This window comes from Physeter macrocephalus, chromosome 17, assembly GCF_002837175.3.
Source record: "Physeter macrocephalus isolate SW-GA chromosome 17, ASM283717v5, whole genome shotgun sequence".
Lineage (NCBI taxonomy): Eukaryota > Metazoa > Chordata > Mammalia > Artiodactyla > Physeteridae > Physeter > Physeter macrocephalus.
Window position 1 is genome coordinate 13703050 of NC_041230.1, and position 10117 is coordinate 13713166.

A 10117-nucleotide genomic window follows, 5' to 3' on the forward strand; every position below is an offset into this window, starting at 1 on the left:
CACTGTTGTGGCCCCTCCCATTGCGGAGCACAGGCTCCGGACGCGCAGGCTCAGGGGCCATGGCTCACGGGCCCAGCCGCTCTGCGGCATGGGGGATCTTCCCGGACCGGGGCACGAACCCGTGTCCCCTGCATCGGCAGGCGGATTTCAACCACTGCGCCACCAGGGAAGCCCCCTTTTATTTTTTTAAATAAAATTATTCTCAATACTTGTCTTATTGTTTTTTGAAAGCTTTTCCTCCATATTTATCTCACTGAAGGGCTAAAATATGTTCAATCCATTTAAGGACATTTCTGCTGTGTATTTTCTTAAAAAGAATTTTCACTGGGAAAATATTCACCATTTATGAATCCACTATTCATGTTACATGGAAATAAATATGCATTGTGAAAGATCTCAGAAGTTAGTTGTAGCCAAGACTTGTAAGACTTAAGTACGGTATTCATAAGTTTTAATGCTGCCTAAGAGTCTCAAACACATGGCAGAAAAGGACATTTTAGTAGATATCACATCTTTTCAACACTACAATAATTTGCAAAAATTCTCAATAGATTAAAATTGAACTCAGACCTGATTACATCATTTAAAGCATTCCTTTCTGCATCAAAGTCAACAGGAATTTGTATTTCAAACAATAAGCATGTTCAAAGAACATGCTTGAAACTAGACAAAAGTTAAGTATAAAAGGGTTTTCTTATACCCATAACTGATAAAATTTTTAAAAAGTGGTCATCCTGAGAAAATTTGAAGAGCTTCCCTTTAGAGATGCAGTGGAAAAGAGAGTGGCCCTGGTGGCTGACTAACTGGGTGAGATCCTGGCTCTGCCACTTACCAGCTATGTGACTTGGGCAAGTTCTTTAACCTCTGTGTGCCTCAGTTTCATCGTCTGTAAAATAGGGATAATAACAGTAACTACTGTTATTGAGTTAAATGAGTTTATACATACAAAGCATGTAGAATAATGTCTGGCACATATTAAGCACTAATTGTTTGATGATATTATTATTATCATTCCAGTAAATGAAAGTAACCAGGCCTTATTACCTTACTTGTCTGGAAAAAAGTTACTGACAAACAAGAAAGGTCTTGTAAAGTCATCCAATCCCTAAACTGAGTAGAAATCTATGTATTCTAGGGTGGGTGGCATCACATGTTTCAGTGATGTGATAGTTATTATTTGTGAACACATAGAACAATTTTCAATCCATTTCAGTCATTAAGCCAATAGAGAAAAAGGAGTGAAAAGCAGTCCTGTTGTCAGAAACGGTATGGCACAAAGTAGCTTCATTTCAAGATGACAGGCTAAATAAACAGGCACATATACTTACCTCCCCACCTTCCTCAAATCCCAAAGACATAACATAAAGATATTCACAAGGGAATCACAACATAACAGTAATTAAAATGGCCGATGGATACAGTCTATTTGAATGCTGGCCACTTTCTAGAAGACAGAAAGGAAGTGGAGGAAATTGTATGACAAGATAGACCAGAGCAGAGCTAGACACTTCTCAGAACATGTAAAGCCAAAGGCGGGCAGAGAAGCAGAGCCCTTTTTCTGGAGGAGCTGGATAAATGCCCAGCTTTGAGTCAGCAGGTACAGTCAGGAGTGGGAAATAGGTTCATCTACCTGATCTCCTCCATACTTCTCACTCCTGGTCACCGAACCAGCCAACTCTTATTAAGGCAAGAGGACTGTTGGAAAAACAGGAACCTCTTGTCAATAACCTATATAATCAACCTGGTTCTTCATTGATAAGCATCACCAGATAGTGAAAGAAAACCAAGAGGACATAAAGGAAAACTAAGATGAAAAGCAGATCAGACTCCAGAAGAAACATATATTTTAGGTCCCAGAAAAACTGGTATCTAAAGAAATTCTAACTGGTATCCTCAGAGAGATATGAGAAGATAATGCATCCTTAAAACAAAAGCAAGCAAATCATAAATGAAGCAGAAATCAAGGAAGAACTCTTGGAAATAAGAAATATGATTGCCAAGATGAAAAACAAGGGAATAAATAAAATAGGAGTGGAGTAGCAGGTAGGGGATACACACACACACACCCCATGCTTGCTTATTTTTAAAAATAAGCAATGGAAGAATAAACCAAAAACCAATAAAAATGTTTACCTATGAGGTACAGAGAAGAACAAAGGCAAGGAAGGAAGCCATACTTCTCTCAGTCTACCTGGCTTTATATAGTTTTATCTTTAGAACCATGTAAATATATTATATAATTATAAAACAAAAGTAAATAAAAAATAAAACAATCCTAAAAATAAAAAACAGACAAGTGAACCTAAACTATTTATCAAATTGGTGGCATAACCACACAGAGAAGGATTTTTCAAGATAAAACAGTGTCTTGACTGTACCTCTCTGGTGTTATTGTCAATAAAGGAGAAGAGACACAAATATAAAATCAAAGAAATAAAAATCCTGTAATCCTTCTATTGAATTTGAATAATGAGTTATCTTTTTCTTTCTAAAAAGTACACATTTACTTTACTGAAAAGATCTAAATTCACATCCCAGTTGCAATTAATGCCCTTAATACTACTTCCTCCCACCAAATAGGATGAGAATTCCTTATAGAAATGGCTGATTGTAGATCTGGGGTCAAAAACAAAAAGATAAGCCCAGGAATTCTTATCAGGCCAGAAATAAGGGAACCCATCTAATACTACCCAGCCCATGTCATAGGACCCAGAGTCAACCTGAAGAATAAGTTCTTATATTAATAGCCAATAATGGTAGAATTTCAGAATCAAAAGAATAACTCTTCTGGAGCAAAATTCATTAAGTATATAGAAATTAATGAGTTCGGACTTGGCAATGATTTCTTACATATGATGCCAAAAGCAAAGGCAACAAAAGAAAAAACAGACAAATTTTACTTCATCAAAATTAAAACTTCTGTACATCAAAGGACACAACTGATAGAGTAAAAAGATAACCCAAAGAATGGGAGAAAATATCTGTAAGCCATATATCTGAAAAGGAATTAATATCCAGAACATATAAAGAACTCACATAACTCAAAAACATATAACCAAACAATCCAATTATCAAATGGGCAAAGGACCTGAATAGACATTTGTCCAAAGAAATAGACAAATGGCCAACAAACACATGAAAGAATGCTCAACATCACCAATCATTAGGGAAATGCAAAGCAAAACCACAATGAGATACCACTTCATAAGCATATATGACTATTATAAACAGAAAAAAACAACACATAGAAAACAACATGTTGGCAAGGATGTGGAGAAATTGAAACCCTGTTCATTGCTGGTGGAAATGTAAAATGGTATGGTCACTATGGAAAACAGCATGGCAGTTCCTCAAAAAATTAAACATACAGTTAATTACCATATGATCCAGCAAGTCCACTCCTGGGTATATACACAAAAGAACTGAAAGCAAGGACTCAAACAGATATTTGTACACTTATGTTCATAGCAGCATTATTCATAATACCAAGAAGGCCGAAACAAGCCAAATATCCATCAATGGATGAATGGATAAACATAATGTGGTATAACCACATAATGGAATATTATCCAGCCTTAAAAGGATGGAAATTCTGATATATGCTTCAATATAGATGAAACTATGTTTATCAATGTGGCAAGTGACCTCTCTACTTGTCAGGCCATAGATCTGCAGAAACCTGGCAGTGGTTGCAATATCTGTGGCCTTAAGACAGGTGCTGTGGGGAAGAAGGTGGAGACCATGGTCTCTACTTCCAAAGTCACAGCTAAATAACAGGATCATCAAGCACCCTGCTTCTTAAGCTCAGGCCTGATATGGGTGAAGAGTGCTGGTTATTTTTCTGGGGAGCCTATCCTTTATCTTTTTTTTTTTTTTTTTTTTTTTTTGCGGTATGCAGGCCTCTCACTGCTGTGGCCTCTCCCGTTGCGGAGCACAGGTTCCGGACACGCAGGCTCAGCGGCCATGGCTCATGGGCCTAGCCGCTCCGCGGCATGTGGGATCTTCCCAGACCAGGGCACGAACCCGTATCCCCTGCATCAGCAGGCGGACTCTCAACCACTGCGCCATCAGGGAAGCCCTATCCTTTATCTTTTACCATCTGTTTACAGAATCTTTCAACACACACACACACACACACACACACACACACACACACACACGCTTTTCCCTCATTTCTCTAGTCAAATATGTGCATCTGTTCTTTTCAGTGTCAGGTTTTACAAGTTAATCTACCTTGCCCAAACTGATGATCAAATATAGTTGAACCCTTTGAAAAAGATATACAAATGGCCAACAAGCACATGAAAAGATGCTCAACATCATTAGCTATCAGGGAAATGCAAATCAAAGCCATGAGATACCACTTCACAACTACTAGGATGACGATAATAAAAAGACAGACAATAACAAGTGTTGGCAAGAATGTGGAGAAATTAGAATCTGTGGGAATGTAAAAGGATGCAAATACTTTGGAAAACAGCCTGGCAGTACCTCAAAAGGTTAAATGTAGGGCTTCCCGGGTGGCGGAGTGGTTAAAAATCCGCCTGCCCATGCAGGGGACACGGGTTCGAGTCTTTTACCATCTGTTTACAGAATCTTTCAACACACACACACACACACACACACACACACACACACACACACGCTTTTCCCTCATTTCTCTAGTCAAATATGTGCATCTGTTCTTTTCAGTGTCAGGTTTTACAAGTTAATCTACCTTGCCCAAACTGATGATCAAATATAGTTGAACCCTTTGAAAAAGATATACAAATGGCCAACAAGCACATGAAAAGATGCTCAACATCATTAGCTATCAGGGAAATGCAAATCAAAGCCATGAGATACCACTTCACAACTACTAGGATGACGATAATAAAAAGACAGACAATAACAAGTGTTGGCAAGAATGTGGAGAAATTAGAATCTGTGGGAATGTAAAAGGATGCAAATACTTTGGAAAACAGCCTGGCAGTACCTCAAAAGGTTAAATGTAGGGCTTCCCGGGTGGCGGAGTGGTTAAAAATCCGCCTGCCCATGCAGGGGACACGGGTTCGAGCCCTGGTCCGGGAAGATCCCACATGCCGCGGAGCAACTAAGCCCCTGCATCACAACTACTGAGCCCGCGCTCCAGAGCCCGCGAGCCACAACTACTGAAGCCCGCACGCCCAGAGCCCATGCTCCACAGCAAGAGTAGCCACCACTTTCCACAACTAGAGAAAGCCCACGTGCAGCAACAAAGACCCAAAGCAGTCAAAAATAAATAAATTTAAAAAATTTTAAAAAAGGTTAAATGTAGAATTACCATATGACCAAACAATTCCACAACTATGTGTGTATCCAAGAAAAATAAAAGTCATGTCTACACAAAAACCTGTACATGAAAGTCCAGAGCAATACTATTCATAACAGTAAAAAAGCGGAAACAACCCAAATGTCTAACAACTTAGTGGTATAGCCATACAATGGAATAATATTCTTCAATCATAAACGGAATGAAGTACGGGAATTCCCTGGTGGTCCAGTGGTTAGAACTCGGCACTTTCACTGCCAGGGCCTGGATTCAATACCTGGTTGGGTAACTAAGATCCTGCAAGCCATGCTGCATGGCCAAAACAACAGATGAAGTACTGATACACACAACAACATGGATGAGCCTTGAAAACATTATGCCAAGTGAAAGAAGCCACACACAAAGTTCACATATTGTATGATCCCATTAACATGCAATGTCCAGAATAGGCAAATCCACTGAAACAGAAAGATTAATGGTTGCCTATGGTTGGGGCAAATGGGAAGAATGAGGAATGACTGCTAATGGGTACAGGGTTTCTTTTTGGAGTGATGAAAACGTTCTGAAATTCTGGTGGTAGTTACATAACTCTACGAATACATTAAAAATCATTGAATTATACACTTTAAATGGGTGAACTGTATGGTGTGTGACTTACATTTTTAATAAAGCTGTTATTTAAAAAGTAAAGGTGAACCACTCCATAAACAACTCCTTCTTCAGAGGAAAAAAATACAGAAAATTCTCTGTCCTCTCTAGATAACAACAATGTAAATCTAAATACCCACCCTTTATAATCTGGGGACACTACGGGAAATTAGGGAGGTTAGTGAAGTTATTGCCCATGAAGTTCAAAGCCCAACCACTTCGATGGTGTTTTTTCGGTCAGTTCAGAAAGACACAAGCCATATTTAGAAATGCACTCCAAAAAAATCCTTTGAAGATTTTTATTCTCAACATTCACGAATTTAAAGTATCTATCCAGACAAGAGAAAATGCCTGAAAGATTCAGTTCTTAGTTCTCTGTCTCGTTAGGGCTCTACTTTTTTGGCTCCCCTTGTGTTACCACATTAAAAAGAGTGATATGAAAAGATGCTAGTGCTCCTTCCTTTCCTCCTGTCCCTCTGGCCATTCTTAGTTGCCTCTTTGAGCCACTCCCCATCTGACAGACTTGAAGTGCTGTGGTTCCTCAGAGCTCTATGCTGTGCCCTGTTTCTAAGATCAACATATTCTCACTGGGATGATCCCCAAATCCATCTCTCTAGCCCAGATCTTTCTCTTGTACTCCAGATCCCTAATATTCAACTGCCTAATGGACAGGTCCCCAAATCAAATGTCCAAAACCAACTCTCCCCAGTCTTTCCATATTCCTTCCCTGTCTTGGTAAATGGCATCACCATTAACCTACTTGAACAAGCCAGAAACCTGGAGCTATCCTCTACTCCTTACTCTCCTTTATATCCAATTAATCATTTAGTCATAGCCTTTCTGCCTCCTTAACATCTTGCAAGTCTTCTTCCTTCTATTTTCACTGCCATTCCAAAGTTCAAACCTTCTTTACCTCCTGTCTGAATTACAGAGGAGCCTCCTGAGTGATCTTCTAAATGCCTGGACTGCTCCTCTCTGGTTGCTGTATGATTAATCATGCCACTCTCCTGCTTAAAATTGATTATGGCTCTCCATTACCTTCCCAACTTTCTCCCAACTTCCCCCCACCTCCCTCACCCCATTTCTGCCTAGTTCTTGCTTGTGCCATCTTTCCTCTCACCATCTACACATTCAGCTCCCTCTGCATGGAAAGCTCTCCTGGCTTACTCTCACTCCTCCTGGATGTCTAACTGAGATGTCACCTCCTCTGGGAAGCCACCTTGACAAAGACTGAGGTAGAAGCGCCTGTGCGTGCAACCATAACAGCCTGTCTTTAGCCATGTCTTAGCATTCTTTGTTGTATTGTAACGTACTGCATCACAACTGCCAGTTTCCCCCTGTGTTTCTCTGCCACCTCCAACCACCAAGATCACCGAGCTCATTCAAGATATTAGAGAGCGCCAAGCACAGATGTCTGTTGAATGATTAGTTCATCCTCAGTATTTATTTAATGGTTATTTCTATACAGCATTCACACGGTCAGCCTTGCTATCCACAGAGGCAGTAGCTAAGTGCTAGATAAAAGGTTCTGCTTTGAAGAAAAAAAAAAAAAAAAAAGCTGATGACATGCCATGTTCACGCAAGTACTCCTCAACAAAACGACCATTCATTAAGTGACTACAATGTGTCAAGCATTATACCTGGAGCTTTGGATACATAATCTCATTTAATCCTCACTAGAACTGTAAAATAAAAACAACTGACATTAACTGAATGGGTACTGAGTGCCAGGCACTGTGCTATGCACCTTACATTTATTACCTAATTTAACGCTCACAAGGATCCTGTGAAGCAGTTAAAGAGTGTGAGTGAGTTCTTTAAGTTCCTGCCACACGGGTAAGGTAGTAGTCCCCAACAGAGCTGGGTTTGGGGCCTGGGAGTCTGCCACTAGCAGCGGAGGTCTCCATCACTGCATTATTCCACCTCTGTCAATGATCTAGACCAGGACATTCTGTTTATTACCCTTAGGAGATGGTTTCAAGCTGTAGGATTCTTGGCAGGAATTGGCAGGAAGTTGAGCTGAAGCAATGAAAAGAAAGGAAAGTGGTCTCTCTTTAGGAGATCATAGCCATATACATTGCTAATGACCCAAATTCACCTCTCCAGTCAAGACCCCTCTCTCCTGGGACTTCAAATGTTAGTCATCCTTCTATTCCCCAGTCTTCCTCCTGCATTTACTGCCTTGGTTAAAGGCACTACCAACCCTGCACCTAAACGTAAGGTATTATCCCAGATGGTCCCTATCCTGTTCCCTTTCCTTACAATCCCTTACATTCAGTCCTGCCAATCCTGTTCACCACAGTTCATGGTTCAATCCTGTTCACCTGGTCTCACCTGGTCTATTGCAACTGCTGCATGAATGATGGCTACTGTTACTGTTACATCCTAAATGCCTCTTGCTCTCTCCTTTATGCCAGCACTGTTCAGCTTCCAAAGAACTGGCCTTCAGGAGCAAGCATGTAAGGCCAAGAGAGAATATCTTCTATGAGGACCAAAAGCCAAGCTTCCAGATGCTCAGGTCCCAGACCTTTCAATGAAAGCATAATAGACAGACAATAGCAAAATCTAAGTAGCATGCTAAAAATGTATGAGAATGTCAGATACTGGACTAGAAACTAATAAATAGTTCCAATCCCAAGGAACCATTCTATTTTATTCCATTTCACAAAATTAGTAAGTCAGCATTCAATCTTTTAACACAGTGGCTCTCAACAAGTGAAGATGATGCCACACACACACACAGACACACACACACAGACATCTGCCCAGGGGACATTTAGCAATGTCTGGAAACATTTTTTGGTTGTCACAACTGGGAGAGTGCTAGTGGGTAAGGCCAGGAATGTTGCTAAATATCCTGCAATGCACAGGACAACCCCCCTGTCCACCTAAAGACAAAGAATTATCCACCCAAAAGGTCGATAGTAGCGCTATTGAGCAGCTCTGCTAAACAAGTTCCTCCTATATTCAAGTACCTAATACATAAAAAAGTTACTACTTTCTGGGAAGATGATACAAACTTTCCCCATAAGTTAAGCTACAACAGGTCCATTTGAGGTATCACTGGAAAAGAGGCAGGTAAATGCTAAATACCTGGTTGAAAAAACAAATGCCGTGAGTTAGGAGGAAGGAGAGCACCATAGAGGCTGAGGCCTTGTCAAAGACCCCAGAGAGCAGATGGGCTGCTCACTTCACACGCCAAGCCTGCCAGTCAAGGCCCGCCCAAATCCAGAATCACCTCTCCAGCCTTACTTGCAACAGGTCCCTCAACCCACCTTTCATTCCTGCCACACTGTCCACCCACAACAGCTACTTCTCCACAGCGCCACTATATTCTATTGTTACTGCTGGAACAACCTCTCACCTACTTCACAAAAGCTCTGCGCTCCAGCTGAGCGGCACCCAATTCCCCCCAACCCCAGGCTGACAAGGACATGTGGTCACCTCAACCCAATCACCCAATCATAAGAGCGTGTTGCTATGATTCCTGAAGAAGGAAGCAGTGCAAAGACAAAGGTGTAAAATGTTTTGAATGGCTTAGGCCCTAAGGCCTTGTCCTCTGCCACCTAACATCAGAGCTTAGCGGCAGCCAGCCAGGAGCCGCCTCACTTCCCGTACTTACTCAGTAAAAATAGGAAGTGGGGGGAGAAATTCACAAAGCAGAAACAAAAGTAATCACTGCCTAGCTTCCTGAACACAAATCACTGAGCAGCGAGGGTATCATTAAAACATCAAAACGGAAAGGGAGGCATGGAGAGCCAAGGCCAGAGGAAAGGAAGTGACACTTCTGGGTCCACCAAGCCCAGACTACTTCTGTGCCCAGGAGACTGCTCCCAAAGAAAACTATGTGCAAAACTGGACACTAGTTTATATAGAAAGTTTTCAAGGAACACTAACGCATTTTAATTTAAAGAATCATGCAACAATTCCTGAAACATTAAAGTTCTATCAGAGTAAAAAAATGTCGGTGAAAAAGTTTTAAGGAAGTCAAGATTAAACTACATTTTTCCTAGTCAAGAAGTGGCTACTAAAACTGCTATTAAAACAAAAGGAAAGGGCTTCCCTGGTGGCGCAGTGGTTGCGCGTCCGCCTGCCGATGCAGGGGAACCGGGTTCGCGCCCCGATCTGGGAGGATCCCACATGCCGCGGAGCGGCTGGGCCCGTGAGCCATGGCCGCTG

General features: G+C 41.2%; 1 protein-coding gene across 7 annotated transcripts in view; it reads right to left on the reverse strand.

The window, feature by feature from the left end:
* Nucleotides 1-10117, reverse strand: part of GARRE1 (granule associated Rac and RHOG effector 1) — an 85896-nt gene that overhangs the window by 66445 nt on the left and 9334 nt on the right. For 4 of the 7 annotated variants that reach the window (XR_008615532.1, XR_008615536.1, XM_055079045.1 and 1 more), the window contains exon 2: nucleotides 833-886. The exons of 2 other annotated variants lie outside the window; for them this stretch is intronic. The gene's annotated coding sequence lies outside the window, so the exon portion shown is untranslated. Of the gene's footprint in view, nucleotides 1-832; nucleotides 887-7900; nucleotides 7917-10117 lie in introns of those variants that run through there. One more of the 7 variants, XR_008615535.1, reaches the window with a different exon arrangement.